At 41.2% G+C, this 15,770-nt stretch overlaps 1 long non-coding RNA gene and 1 other non-coding gene across 2 annotated transcripts in view; one reads left to right on the forward strand and one right to left on the reverse strand.

The window, feature by feature from the left end:
• Positions 1 to 15,770, forward strand: part of LOC139438033 (uncharacterized) — a 37,045-nt gene that overhangs the window by 11,162 nt on the left and 10,113 nt on the right. The window contains exon 2 of the long non-coding RNA XR_011647899.1: positions 4,549 to 4,701. This is a non-coding gene — a long non-coding RNA (uncharacterized lncRNA). The remainder of the gene's footprint in view (positions 1 to 4,548; positions 4,702 to 15,770) is intronic.
• On the reverse strand, positions 4,546 to 4,709 carry LOC111766525 (U1 spliceosomal RNA). Its single transcript, XR_002798556.2, has one exon. It is a non-coding gene; the product is annotated as a U1 spliceosomal RNA (small nuclear RNA).

Here is a 15,770-nt window from a genome sequence, read left to right on the forward strand (position 1 = left end):
TTAAAATACTTGCAATTCCATTTCAATGTTGGATCAAATCTCAACATAAAGACTTTCTCTCAGTTTGAAATGATTTTGTTGTACTACAAATTGCAGAGCCCTTCATTATAGCCAAAATAATTTTAGATGAATTTCAGTATTGAAAGGTCATATTTCTATATCAATTTTTTCTTTCCTTTATTCCATTCTCACAACAAAGAAACAACAGTAGTATATGGGAAGGTCAACTTGACAATATTTTTACTGTAACAAGAGTTTCATTTCATAAAGTTTAACAAACTTTATAATATACTTAGAATAATACTTAGTTTGGCTTTTATTTTTCTCCTAATAATGGTTGGATAAAAACATACCATGGATCTATTAGGGCTTTGAATGAATTGTGATTTTGTAATTAGGGAAACTTAGAAAAGTAAAATCATAATACTTATATCTCTAAAGTTATTTTTTTTCTTCAACCTAAAATGTCCTCTTTTCTCATTTTTGCCTAATCCAAGTTCTCCTCAGTTTTCAACAACACATTGAACTCTACACCTCATAACATTATGATTCTCTTCTTTCTGTAGCCTTAGACTAATAAATTTACTGTGTGGGATCAGTGCACCAAATATCAACCCAAGGATTACATTGTCTATATCCAAATCACCTAGAAAACATTTAAAAATATATCTTCCTAACTACTTCCCCCCTCCTCCTTTTCTCCCACTCCCCAGATTCTCAATCAGTAATTCAAAGATGCTAAGGGAATCTAAATTCTTAAATGGTATTCTGCAGATATGGAAAACTCTGATCCCCATCATTCATGTTGGTTCTTCATTATTCCCTACCATAATGTTTCATTCATTCATTCCTGTAACTATAAATACTTATTGATGCACCACACATCATTCTAGATGCTGGAGATAGAGCTGTGATGAAGGTATGCTCTCAGAGAGCCATGTTCTACTATCTATTATGTCTTAAGAATTAGATTTTGTTGCATGGGATAAAAAATCCAATATCACAATGGAATTGACACTCAAGATTTTATTCTTTCAAGTAAAACATGTATTTGACCCAAGCTCCTTATATCTTTCTTCTTTACCAAACCTAGGTATGGCCCTATAGGCATGACCCAGAATTGTTGCTAGATAGCTGGCCATGGCATCTGCATTCCTACCAGCAGGAAGGAGAAAATATAACAAAAAGAACATAACCCTGTCATAGGTATACTCTATTAACAATAACTAGTCATGTGCAAGGGAAGCTGGGGAATGTAATCTTTATTCTTCACAGCCACAAATAAAGTTAAAAAAAATTTTTTTTTTAATCTAGATAAAATTCAAGCGTTCTCTTATAGAGGAAAAAGCAGATGATAAATACTGGAGGAGAACGATCAGGTTTGGCCCAATCATTTTCCCAACAGATCATGAATCCTTTGAAGGCCAAAAGAATTCTCAAAGGGTAGAATTAACAAAAGCCCTAGAGCCAAAGAAAAGGGAGCACTGAAGATGATATCTCTTCCAAGGGATTCACTCTCTTAACAGCCCACTTCCTATTAATAAGGATCACCTTAGAGCAGGGGTCAGCAAACTTTTTCTATAAAGGGACAGATAATAATAGTTCAGCCTTTGCAAGCAATAGAGTCTCTGTCTCAGCGACTCAATTCTGCTGTGATAGCGTGAAAATAGCTATAGAAAGTACGCAAACAAAGAACGAGTATGGCTGTTTTCAAAAAAACCTTATTTGCAAAAACCTGTGGCAGGCTAGATTTGGTCCATGGGCCATAGATGGCCAATCCCTGTTTTCTCTTACAAAATTTGGCCTTTAAAGGAACTTAGTAAATTACCATCTACTTTACATTTAGTCACCCTCACGGGATAGTAATCAAAGCCAGAGGTATGACTCAGATCCCTTATGAATGAGAGGTCTGTTCATACCATCAGATTAGTCACCCAAACAAGTAGGTAATGGCTAAGGGTGAGGGGAATTTAGTATGGAGAATGGAGGAAGTGTTGTGGAGGAGCACCAGTTGTAGCACATATTGCTCCCATTCTGTGAGTTGTCTTTTCACTTCCTTTATAGCGTTCTTTGAAGCATACTTTTTAAAAAATTTTGCTGTAGTCCAATTTATTTATATTTTCTTTGGTTACTTATGCTTCTGGTGTCATAGCTAAGAAATCATTGCTTAATACAAGGTCAAAAAGATTTATGACTATGTTTTCTTTGAAAAGTTTTATGTTAGCACTTACTTGTAGGTCTTTGATATATTTTGAGTTAATTTTTTATATGTGGAGTGATGTAAAGGTCCAACTTCATTCTTTTGCATGTGAATATCCAGTTGTCCCAATATCATTTGTTGGAAAGATTATTCTTTCCCCATGGAATTGTCTTGGAACCCTTGTCCAAAATATATTGTCCATAAATGTGAGGGTTTATATCTGGTCTTTCAGTTCTATTCCATTGGTTTATATATTTATCTTATACCAGAACATAATTGTTTTAGCCAATCAGAATGTCTGCTTTCCAGTATTATAGATATGTTCTTTTTTATGCAATCATTTGTCAAAATTTTCTGAGCACCTTCTATGTGTTAGGCACTATCTGGGTATGAAGGAGAAATAGGGAATCTTGTCACTTAGATTAGTTCTAGGCAGATGAGTCTACTCAGGTATGGACCCTCAAATTTAGCTCTCTAAGTTCCTTTTGATATGTAGATCTAAGAACTAAAGAGACAAACTATCTCTCTAAAACATTCCCAACATAAAGTGATGGGACAAGCATTAAATAACTGCTATTAACACTCCCATTCAAAAAGGGGAAAAACAGACATACACAGGAGTCACTAGTTCATAGCGATTCTGAAATTCAGCTGGGCACATGTTGCCAGTTCCTTGATTAGGGGTTCAGTCATATTGCCTGGGAATGATTCATCATGACTCTTACCTCTACCCTCTGGGATCCTGGTTTTGCTCTCTGAATTATACTTCTTTTCCATAAAAAATAGCCAACTTTTATAGCTGAATACATTTCTCAATCATTTCTCAATCATTTCTGCCCATAAGAACAGGAGTCCAAAGACATTTTTTCGTTTGTGTTATTTCTAAGTTCTTTTAAAACCTTGGTAGGTTTCTTGTGAATCAATTTATAATCCACACCATTAAACAAAAACCATATCCAAAGGTTTCTTCCAGATAAACCCTTCTCTGCCCTCATCTTCCTATTTGTCTACTAAGGGACAACACCTTCAAGATTCCTTTTTTTAAGTAAATACCAGGGATCAAATCCAGGACCTCATACGTGGGAAGCAGGCACTCAAAAACTTGGTCTACACCTGCTTCCTAACATTTAAGATTCTTAGAAGCCTTTTTAAAATAGAGATGTTCTGTGGGAAATGTCCTTAAGATCACCTAGGATCTGCTAGGATCTTTTATCTGATTGAATTGTTCTCTGAGAACCACTTTAACATTTTCTGAAGCCATAACAATATATCAAATAGTTCTTTCCTGGATTTGATCTTTGCCGAGAAGCTTCCTGCGATTGATTGACCATCTTGGAACGCCTGGAAATGATACTTTCAAACCCAGAAAATCCTGGACCTTTTATATTTAGCAGTCCTTTTATTAGTTTATTTCTTTCCTCTCACATTTTATTATAAGCAACAAGATGCCAGGTGCCACCATCAATATTAGAGATCATCCAGCTCATTAAGTGTATTTTCTCCTTTCCCTTTAGACAAACTCTATTACAGTGTTGCTAAACTTTCTGCCACTACGTGGCAAGGATTCCCTTTTCTCCAGTTTCCAGGAACATTTTCTTTACTTTCCTTGAAGCCCTCTGATAACATCAGACCTGTTCCACCAGTCTCTTCCAACTTTCACCTACTGCCAGTCCCACAGCCACTGCCATATTTGGGGGGGGTTGTTACAGCAACACTCCTCTTCCAAGATACCAAAACCTGTTCCAGTTTCTATGGCTGCAAAACAAATTACCCATAAAACTTAGTGGCTTTAAGCAACCATTTATTATGCTCAGGTATTTGTGGGTCAGGAATGTTAGGTAAGGGGCTTTTCTTTGCTTCATAAGATTTGGGGCCTCAGATGGAAGATTTGAAGGTTGGGAGCCAGAATCATCTGAAGTCTCATATGTCTGATGGTCCCTCTCCATGAGGTCTTTCATCATGGGCTAGTTTGGGCTTCCTCATGGCATGGTGGCTGGGTTCTAAAGAAGAGCAACCCAAGAAAGAAAGCCAGATGATAGCTGAATTGCTTTTTGTGATCTAGACTTTGTCAGAAGTCACACAGTGTCACTTCTGCCTTATTCTATTAGTCAAGACATAAGTCCCGCCCAGGTTCAAAGTCTCCAACTCTTAATGGGGGAATGGAAATTTTCTAGAAGAGTACAAGGGACCATAAATAATGCCGTGGCCAATTTTGGAAAATACAGGAAAAAATGAGGGTACTCATTCAATAAATCTCTTGCATAAGAATCCCATCCCAAGTTCTGCTTCCAAGGAGGAACATTACCTAAGACATGAGTACCTATGTTACAGAACTTTTTTTTTTATAGAGGAGAGCGTGAATGCAGTCCCCCACTACCACAAATTATGCAGCTGAGTTCCTGGCATTTGGGGAAATCGCAGGGGTCAGCACATCCGGAGTGCAATGGACAAGCCCTGGCCTGGGAAAACCACCTTCGTGATCATGGTATCTCCCCTGCCAGGTAAGTATACACAAGATTTTGTAAATAATATCTGAAATTAAACATTGGAAGTGCCTGAACACCTAGCAAATGATTAATGAATGTTCGCCGTCATCATTTATCTTAGGATCCAGAGAAACGGATGCAGTGCTTAGCACACAATGAACAAATAGTGAACATCTTTAGGTTTTGCCTGCCTGACATTCACTCCATCTTTTTTGGTAAGAACACCTTGAGACAATCCTCCTGCCATTCTTGGTGAGACATTTTTTTCAAAATACCCTGCCCTTCCCCAAACAAGATCAGATGCATGACCCAAAAATGACAATCAGACTGTCTTCTGAAATTAAGTTTCAAGTAAGGTAACCCAGGGATAGAAAATGGTTGCCATCACTTATCCTCATAATAGTGCCACAAAAAGACTGACATTTCCTATTATCTGAATGCTTAGTCCTCAGATTTTCTTTTTTTTTTTTAAAGATTTATTTTTATTTATCCCCCACCCTCCGCCCCAGTTGTCTGTTCTCTGTGTCCATTTGCTGCGTGTTCTTTGTCCGCAGCACCAGAATCTGTGTCTCTTTTTGTTGCATTATCTTGCTGCATCAGCTCTCCGTGTGTGTGGCACCATTCCTGGGCAGGCTGAACTTTCTTTCGCACTGGGTGGCTCTCCTTACGGGGCGCACTCCTTGCGCATGGGGCTCCCCTACACGGGGGACACCCCTGCGTGGCACAGCACTCCTTGCACGCATCAGCACTGTGCATGGGCCAGCTCCACACGGGTCAAGGAGGCCCAGGGTTTGAACCGCAGACCTCCCATGTGGTAGATGGATGCCCTATCCGTTGGACCAAGTCCGCTTCCGTCTCAGCTTTTCTTTTGCATCTTCATGTTAAGCCATATCCTTGTGCACATTCCTTGTTTGCATAAGATAGCTAGAGTGAGTTTCAGTTGCTTATGAAGAAGTAGGAATAGACTGAAATAGAAATTGTTCCTGGAAGCAGTTGTTAAAACTGACCGTTGGAATGACAATATGAAGCCGTCGAGATCATGGTGAGGCAGGAGACAGTGTGGAATTCCCCTTCCCTGGGCCTGAGAAGATGTCTATCTTCATAAGCATGTTGTATTCCAAGGCTTAGGCAATGTGTCTACCCAGAAAGGAGATTTGGAAGAGTCAGGGGAAATATGTCAGAAAGTAAGATCAGGTTGGGCAATTTTTTCACCTGAAGTAAATTACTTAAAATAAGAGGAAAGTGCCTCATTTGAAAGAAAAGAGAGAACAGAACCTGCTAAGTGAAGCAAGCCCTTACTCCTTGTGTCCTGTGATCAAAGACAGTAGGCAATCAAATGATCTTGAACTTTGCTCATTTGGAAAAGCTGAATTGTCTCCCCTAAGACTAACTTAGTGGGAACATAGTCAAGGCTGCTGGAACCCTAAGAGGAGACCTGGAAAATCCCTACCAAGCACCTCCTTCTGGATCTTCCTTGCCTAATAAAGGCTCCAATCCTCCCTCTCCCCACCTGAGGGTCCAACTACTGAAATTCACGGGAAGAGGAGGAGCCCAAATTGGTTGCCTCTTCCAGCTCAAGCTATTGTTTGCCGTTGCCCCCATCAAATATACAAAATAAAGGCCTTATGAACGATGACTGTAGCAAAAAGCAAAGCTCAAGGCCTATTGCTAAGAGATAGGACACTCTAATGTGGGATATGGATGGAGTGCCTACCAGGTTTCTAGAAATATTATATTCCTAGAAAAACATTGACCAAACTAAGACAATCTCCTGACCCCTTGTTTCAGTTTGCTAATGGCTGCCAATGCAGTATACCAGAAATGGGTTGGTTTTTATAATGGGAATTTATTAGGTTAAAAGTTTATAGTTCTGAGGCTGTGAAAATGTCCAAATCAAGGCATCAGCAGAGATGCTGTCTCACCAAAGGTCGGCTGGTGGCGGTCCTGGACTCCTGCCATGTGGCAAGGCACGATGGTGGCTCTGCCTTCCTCTCAGGCTTACTTCTTCCCAAGCTCAGCTGTGGGTGATCAGGCACATGACTTGTCTCTTCCCTCTCCTCCAGGTCTCTCTCTCTTCCTCTCAGGGGCCTCTTTCTGTGCCACTGTGCTCCACTGATTTCAGCTTCTGGCCTCTGGGACCCCTCTCTCAGCCTCTAGAGATTCTTTTTTTTTTTTTTTTTTTTTTTAATTTTTTTATTTTTTATTGACTTTGTAATAATATTACATTAAAGATATATATGTGAGGTCCCATTCAACCCCACCCCCCCACCCCCCCCTCTCCCCCCCCCAACAACACTCGTTCCCATCATCATGACACATCCATTGGATTTGGTAAGTACATCTTTGGGCACCTCTGCACCTCATATACATTGGTTCACATCATGGCCCATACTCTCCTCTATTCCATCAAGTGGGCCCTGTGAGGATTTACAATGTCCGGTGATTACCTCTGAAGCACCATCCAGGGCAGCTCCATGTCCCGAAGACGCCTCCACCTCTCTAGAGATTCTTTGTCTCTGCTGCTTTTTACTGTGTGTCTGTCCTTTCAGTTCTCCATTTATAAAAGACTCCACCAAGAGGACGAAGGTCCATCCTGGGTCACACCTCACTGAAGCAATACAGTCAAAGGCCCCCATATGAATACAGTCCCATCGAAGGGTCCCACGCCCACAGAAATAGATTAGCTCCAAGAGCAAGATCTTTTCTGGGGTCCACCAAAAGCTTCAAACTGTCACATCCCTGAGCCCTTTTCAATAGAAAATAGGTTCCAAAATTGGAGCCCGGAAGTGAATCCGACACACTGTTCTTCTCCTCTGTGACTACAGGGGATGCTAAACATTACAGCTACTCCTGGAGGAAAGAACCAATTGGCTACTTTGGCTGACCAAGGAATTAACTCCATCAATGGGGCAAATAATACTTCTGTTCCTGGGAAGCATGATAGCATGATGTGATAAATGTTGTAATTCAGTCATCATTCTCAGCTGTTTCTCCCTTTTCCCTTTGCCACATGGGATATTTCCCTTTAATTAAGCTACGCTTTGGAAGCGGATGTGGCTGAAGTGATTGGGCTTCTATCTACCATATGGGAGGACCCAGGTTTGATTCCTGGGGCATTCTGATAAAGGCATGCCTGTGTGGTGAGGCAGTGCCCATGCAGTGAACCATGCAGCAAGATGATTATTTAACAAAAAGAGAGACAAAGGGGAGAGTCAAGGTGAAGAGCAGCAGAAACCAGAAATTGAGGTGGCACAAGTGACAGGGAACCTCTCTCCACATGGTAGATCCCCAGGATCAAATCCCAGTGAATCCTGGAGAAGAGAAGACAAAAAGAGAAATAGATACAGATGATCACAAAGTCAATGGACACAGACAGCAAAAACAGGGCAGGGAGGGGAGGAAGGGGAGGAAAAAAAGCTATGCTGATCTCCTTCTACCATTGTAGTTCTTTTGGAGGTTGTTTTATCATTTAGCTATAGGTTGCCAATTCACAAAGAACTGCTCTAGACCTATCTGAGAGCAACTCACATTGCCAAGAGACCCCAGAAGCTGTATACAGTAACTGGCCTAGGCCTGGGGAGGGAGAGAGTGTTTGGGTGTATGCGGAAGTAATCCACTGTTGTGCATGAGTGCACTTTTAATACTGTATAACAAGAAGAGTGTATGTGGATATTGAATAGTCAAGAAGATAATTGTGATTGTTTCTGCATACCCAGCACCCCAGTTCTCCTCTTAAGACCTTTTTCTTCCCCTAATCTTGAGACAAATAACTCTAGAAGGGCTGCACCTATACCTCTCTGGATTGACAGGTTGGCATGTAACCCAGACTGGTGTGTTAATTTATTCCATCCACCTAGCTCAATGATTGATCTAGGAAAGCTCATGTGCTCCAAGTCAGATCAACAGTCAGTCACAGATTTTTTCTGGAATTATTAGGAGAGAAATACTTTACAAAAGGACTGCTTGGCAGATAGAATGCAGTTCTGTAAGAGGAGAGACTGTCTGAGAACGAGACTTGGGCAGAGAAAAGCAGAGCATGAGAGAGACCAAGAGTAAGTGAGCAAGAGAGAGAGTGAGAGAGAAAGAGAGAATGAGAGTCAATAAGTGCCCATTTTGCTTAGCAGGTATAGTGGACATTTGTGTGGAGTCCAGAACCCTGTGAGCACTCTTCCTTTAGTTAGGGAATTTCCTGCCTCCCCAAGTTAGAAGTTAGAAATCATACTGCCCTAGCCCCTCTTGCACTGGGCACAATCAAGTGACCCAGGCTTCACCAATTAGACACCCCTATGAGACTCCCTTTGAGAAGAGAGCAATGTGAGAAAGATATGCCATGCAGAATCCATTTTTGCCAGCGAGAGTGCAGCACTAAGAGTTGGCTTTCAGAGGTGGCACTGTGAGGTCCTGGTAACAGAGCACCTGTTAGCAGCACCAGGGTCAGTAGAGTGCAGTTCCTGCTGGCCGTGCAAAATGCAACACTGACTGCTAGAAAGTGATGGTGGTGGCGGCAGCAAGAATTTCCTCATCAGGTTAATAGAGATGGTGTCCTGGAAGTTCAGCTTTCAGCCTGGGTCTCTAGTTCTGCTGCTAATTCTGTGACCTACCACATAGCCTTTTAACAAATCTCTTTTCCGTTAATCAACCAATTAGGTTTGTGTCATTTTCAACCAAAAGTTCTGATACTATGGTAACAATCAGCAAAAAATGGTTTATAGATGGGTGGATGAATGAATGAATAACAACGTTGTGAGAGAGCCTGTAGTATTCTCAACAAACAGACAGAAAGTAGGCTCCATAATATTAAGTACACCCTGCCCACGGTCACTCAGCTAGTAAATTCTAGAGGAGGAATTTGAATTCAGTTGTTTTTTTTTTTTAATCTCAAATGGTCATGTTTTTCGTATGCTGTTTGAAATATCCTTTCAAAAATAGTCTTGTGGCACATAGAGATTGGTTTCTTCAGAATTTATCCCAACCTCCTTCTAATGTGCCTCACTTACTGCAGATTCTAGAACACTAAAAGCAATATTTCCCAGATTCATTTGCAACTAGTTTCCACCAATTAAAAGCTTTTGAGCGAAAACTGAGTTTACAGCAGGGTTAAGGAGGACGTGAGGGCAGCACCAAGGCTTTCATTTTCATGGTATAAATCACAGCAAGTACAGCATGGCTGTGGGACCAACATTTGAAGCTATAGCTTCCTGATTCCTGACTTGTAGATAAGGTGATGTGATCCTGGAGCTGGCAGCTGGCAGAGTGGCTTCCTGATGGTTGTGGAAGAGAGCTGTCTAGGTAGGTCAGCTCTGTGGTGGATTCCACGAGTCGTTCCTGGTGGCCCAGACCAGCACCCTCTCCTCCAGCCCTTCTGTGAGCATAATGATTGCCGTGGCTAGCCCCTTTCTGCTTAAATTACTGAATGGTTTCTATTCTTTATTTCTGAATCTTCTGTAATACAAGCATGGATAGAGGTCAAGTACTATGTGACCAAGCAACAGCACATCAAGATTCTCATCTTTTCTCAGAGTCCCTTTGAGAGAAAAAAAAAGCCTATATGCAAAGTAAATGTATATATTTCAATAATAACTGCCATGACCTTTCCAGTCTTGTCGTGCTTGTATCTCAAGAAACTGAGTGTCAGTCAGGGCACTGGCAGGAAACAGATGGCTCATTTAAACTGGATAATTTGGAAAGATTTGAATAAAGACTATCTAAAAGTATGAACAGGATATACAGGACCACAGGGGTGATACATTGCCCCTAGACCTGATGCAGTAAGAGGAGGGAGCCATAATGGAAACCTGGGGACAGAGATTTGTCAAGAGGGTGCCTTATAGGAGCAAGGAACTTTGCTCGAAGAACATGCCAGTCCACGGCAACCTCACGGGCAGGGAGAGAGCAACCTCACCCTGTGCCTCCCTTCAATCTTCTGCCCATCTATCGCACCCAACTGGAAACCAGAGGATAAGGGGGCCAAAGCGTGGTCCTTACAGGACCAGGGTGGAGGAGGATGAAGAGCAGCTCTAAGGGGCACAGAGGGATACCCAGCATGCCAAGGGGAACCAGCAGCCACCCAGGGCAGAAAGAGATCAGAAAGAACACAGGTTGAAGAGTTTTTGTGAGGCTGAATTGTTTAATGCTCAGAGGTCGAGTTTATTTGTTCTTTTTAAATAAAGAACCTGCTCAAAGTGCTTTAAGGGCATTCTTCCTATTTTTGCACCGGGTGCCATCGAGTACAAGAAGGGGCAGGCACCTTCGCCATCACGTTGGACACTCTCATTTCACAGATGAGGAAGCTGAAGCTTAGGCAAGTGAAACAAATTCCCTCAAAGTCACGTATCTAAAAAGTCCCCAAACCAGAATGCACGACCAAGTCTGATGATGCCCAGACCAGGACGTCCTCCTCTATCTGCTGCTAAAATCTGAGCCAGATGCCAGCTATGCTCACTCCCAAGTGGCAAACTGTGTAGTCTGAGTCAAGCATCCTTTTGCTTTGGTTTTATTTTCTTCCTCATTTTAAACGTTTACCTGAGAAGCTGAATTCCAAAGACACCATTTCCTAAAAATAACCAAAAGACTTGTAGGAGGAAATTAGCATAATGGTTTTTTATCTATAATTTACAGTATGTAATCTAAAAATGTGTGACAAAGCTATGCTAATTGTGCAGAGAAAACTCCTCTGGGGTATTTGGTTCCATTTAAAACACCTCGGTATGGGGGGATGTGGGAGCAGCAGCCTGTGGCACACTTCCATCAGGGCAAAATGTTATTCCAGTAATTCACAGCAAGAGGCCTGAAAACGCTTTGAGTCAGTGTAAAGGTTCTTGCCATCAGGATAAAATGAGAATTGCAGTGGGTGGTCCCATTCTAGCCTCCTGTCTCCTTCTACTTCTGGCCTGGCTTAGGTGGTTGCCCTGGCAACAGTGGGGCGGCAAACAAAACCATTTGGAAGAACTTTTTGGAAGCCTTATGTATGAAGGCCTAATTTTTATTTGCTGCTGCCTTTTTCTTTTCCTTAAAGGATGATTTCTCCAAAGGCTCTCTTAATCTGAGAGTGTACGCTCCTTGGAATACCTTGAAACCTGGTTCATTCGAAAGTCCTTGGCAAGGTCCAGTTGGAAGGCTGGCCAGAGTTTGGCAGATAGCAGGGGAAAGGGGCTGTACTTATCATTATTCCACTTTGGATCCCCACACAGATGGTCCTGATCTCCTCCTCCTCCACCTAAGAATTTTTCTAAAATGACACCCAAGTTTTTCTTGGCAGAAGTTATAATTCCTGGCAAACAGTTCACTGCAGCTCTAATTATGATGACAGCTTTAATGGAGAAGATAATCATATTAAATGGTTCTTATTCAGTTCCATGTGATGAATTAGTGATTACCATGAAATGTGTAAAGCAGCCAAAAGTAAGGGGAAGGGAAAATGTACTGAGCTACAGTTGTGATTTGACAGATTCCAAAAACTGGGTGGGAGATGGGACAAAATGACCTTTTAAGGGATACTGATTCTAATGTCTCTTGGCTGATTTACTGATCAGTGTCTGTAAGGAGGCCCCTTTCCCTGAGGTGTTGGCCACTAGTACTACAGACAGTGTCACAGATGTGAAAAAGAAAAAATGGGAAGGAAGGGAGGGAAGGAGGGAGGGAGGGAGGGAACAATTTTAATTTGCCTCCCAAACGCAAACTATTCTAAGTGTTACCAGATATTTGTTTCGGGGAAATTAAATTTGATCCTTTGAAACAGCCAAAAGGCATTAGAGTCGAGTCTTAAAAATAAGGAGGGGATCAAACTGCATAATGTTATGACTATAAAGCAATGAGCTAGAGATTCTTGTGTTATTTGTAAATAGTGTGACCAACTTGACCCAGTTTGCCTGGAAATTTCTCAGATTTAGGGCTGAAAGTTTCCCTCAATTCCAGATAAATCAGGAAGCTTTGCCCAGAGGTGTTTTAAAAAGCAAAATTTCCATGTTCTGGGGAATCTGCCAGTCATGGGCAAACTGGGATGTTTGGTCACTGTATTTGTAAAATTACACCAAAACTCTGAAAATAGTTCTGGAATCGTTTGGAATCATGGCACATGACAATCTAGGTGCCTGGCTGCTGATATACAGCCTGTTTAAAAAATCAATCTCATTCATTGTGTTACAAGTTATGTGGATAACTACTCCTATTTAGGTAGAATTACCTTTACTTAGATTCTTTGATTAAAATATGAGACCCAAACACCTCTCAACAAATGTTCAGTTGAAGAAATTTTTACCAAAAATTTATCGAATGAAGATATTATGTCTAATTATACATATTTTATTTTTATATTAATATAATCTTTGTTTTCCTGCAAAATTCTTACTAGAAAAAAAAGATATTCAAGTTTGCTATTCATTCGTCTGTGAACTATAGTAAATGCAGTTACCATGTGTGGCAACTAAAATGTGTGTTGGTTGGGGATAGAGGAAGTCTTCCATGGGAAAGCAACTTTCTTTATCCTCATCTTCTCTAAACCCTAATTCATCTGTGCTTTCATTCATTTCCCCAAAGATTTGTTCTTTTAGAAGCCATGGTTTTTCAGAGCCAGAGATGTGTGGATGGCAAAGCCTTTCTCACAAAGCCCTGCTTCTGTGGCTTTGATTAATCAGTAGCACCTTATGCTTGCATTATTTTATCCATTTCAACACCATTTTACATTTTACCTCATTTTACATTTACCTCATTTGAAGAGGACCACCTCCATCTGTGGTGGCTGGGAGCTTGGGATGGGCTGTCATGTCTAAGCCTTTCTGGAGCTGTAGAGGTGGAGATTCAAAAAGAAGTGATGGTGGGAGAGGCTGAATTAAAAAACATGCAGGCAGGGAAGAAGGACCATCTCTTCCAAAAGGCTGGTCAGGAAGAGCGTTTCCAAATATGAGGACAACCTGGGAAAACCAGACAAGAGCAAGCAGGTCACAGACAGAGTATAGAGGTAGAAGCTAAACAATTTTAAAGTAGTTTTCTTTATTTTTTTCAGAGTGCCAACAGCCTCGACCTCATGTGCTATCCTCTACTTCTCAATTCCACTGAATTGTGTTGTACTGCTTAGGTGACTGAAAAGCCTTAACATGCTCATGTGAGTTCTGAGTTAGAGTGGGGGCATTTCACAAGTTTGCTTCTCTAGTTGGCATCCTTTTAATGGGCAAAGTTACAGGGCTGCCTGTGACACTGTTGGAAATGCAGAACTTCTTCACAGGATTCTTGGGTTCTTCTAACTCAATTATCAGGGTAAATTGTTGGGGTTCTGGGTCAAGGGCAGAGTTTCAGCAGGGCGGACCAACAGGAGCTGGGGAAAACAGACCTCACCTCTACTTTCTCTGAAAATGTAGAAGCAACCAGAAGAGAAGCTATGACAATTTCTCACCATCACTTTTACTAATTTGTTGCCATTCCTTTTTTTATGATGAAAGAACTGTTCTAGAGTCTAAGGCCAACCTTGCCATTTAAGTACTGGATCCCCTCCTTTCCTCTATTCAAATGTTTTCCTCTTTCCATCATCCATCTCTACTTTTCCATCAGTATATAAGCATTTTATAATTTCTCCTACCTTAAATCTGTCCTCCCTAGAATCCATGCCCTCCTCCCAACTACCTCCTCTTGTGTCTCAAGTCCTCCTACAGCACAATTACCCAAAACAAGTAATCAGTACTCAAGGTCCTCCACTTCAATGTTACCCCCCAAAACTCCTAAAATTCCACTAGGCCATTCTTCACAGAATCACCAATGATCTTTCCAACTCCTCAGAACAATCCCCAATCCTTCTCTTCCTTGGCCCCTCAGCAGCATTTAGCTCAGTTGACCTTTGGCTTCTGGGTCAACGCACCTTCTAGTTTTTCCTTCTCTACCTCTTCTTGGCTTTTTCTCAATCTGCTGGCTCCTTCCTCCTAGTCCCGATTTTTAAATTTGTTCAAACCTCTTATCTTCTTTGAATGCACTCACTCCCTAGGAGATCTCATCCAGTTCCATGCTTTAATATCTATCTCCCTGTCAATAGCTCCCAAACCTATATTCTCCAGTTCTGACCTTTCCACTCAGCCCCAGACTTACATATCCTGCTACTTACTTGATATCTCCACTTAGTTGTCCAGGAAGAATTTCAAACTGAAATTTTCCAAAAAAGAACTTGATCTTATCTCTCAAACCTGTTTCTCTTGCTGTTTTCTCCACTGTAGCTACTGGCATTATCATTCATAAATTTAAGACCCATTTATTCTTGACCCATTTATTCCCCTTACACCTAGACCTCATAAATATCCTGCCGATGCCTGATTATCCCTATTAGTTATCACTAGGAGTGAATGTCATCAGCATTACCATCTAAATGATTTCCAAGATTGGTGCTACATCTCCCCTGATGATTCTGAGTCTGCCAGGACTGTGTACGTATTAGGAAACTCAAAATACTTAAAGAAGTCAACTCTGGTGCACACTGAGTTTCTGCATCCTTCTTTATTTAGCCACTGCAGCCTCTATGGCAAGTGAATCTTATTTCCAAGCAGGGCAAACTATTGAATTTTTCCAAAACCCAATTTTCTGGAGAAGGAAACCTAGGAAAGGGATCATCAGAGCTGGGTCCTCCTGGGAGCTAATGTTTCTTGTCTTAAGCATTGGAGACATTTGTGCAGGAATGGTCTGGGACAGGTAGGTAAAGGAGCAGTTTGGAAGAATTAAACAAGGCTTGTTATAGGCTGCATCTGCCTCTGAAAACAAAAACAAAAAACAAAAACAACCTCCTTCCCTTTGGAGAATGTCAATTATTAGAGCAGCCAAGAAGGAAAAAATGTTCAATATTGTCTAATGAGTTTCAGGAATTGCTAAATATCTTTGATGGACCATGTGGGATCTCACTCTAGGAGCATGAATACTTGAAGTATAATGCAGCTATCCTGGCTGGACAGAATATAGTCCAGGAATTCCTCCTTCATTTTCTTGACTATGTATTTTTCAGTGTTGGCCTGCAGGTGGTGGTGTAGCCCACAAAGGACTGGATGGACTAGAGAACAATGGGATATTAGACCCAGAAACGTATATTTAGGATTTTGTCTAAGTAGATCAGATTC

The sequence above is a fragment of the Dasypus novemcinctus genome, chromosome 3 (assembly GCF_030445035.2).
Source record: "Dasypus novemcinctus isolate mDasNov1 chromosome 3, mDasNov1.1.hap2, whole genome shotgun sequence".
NCBI lineage: Eukaryota > Metazoa > Chordata > Mammalia > Cingulata > Dasypodidae > Dasypus > Dasypus novemcinctus.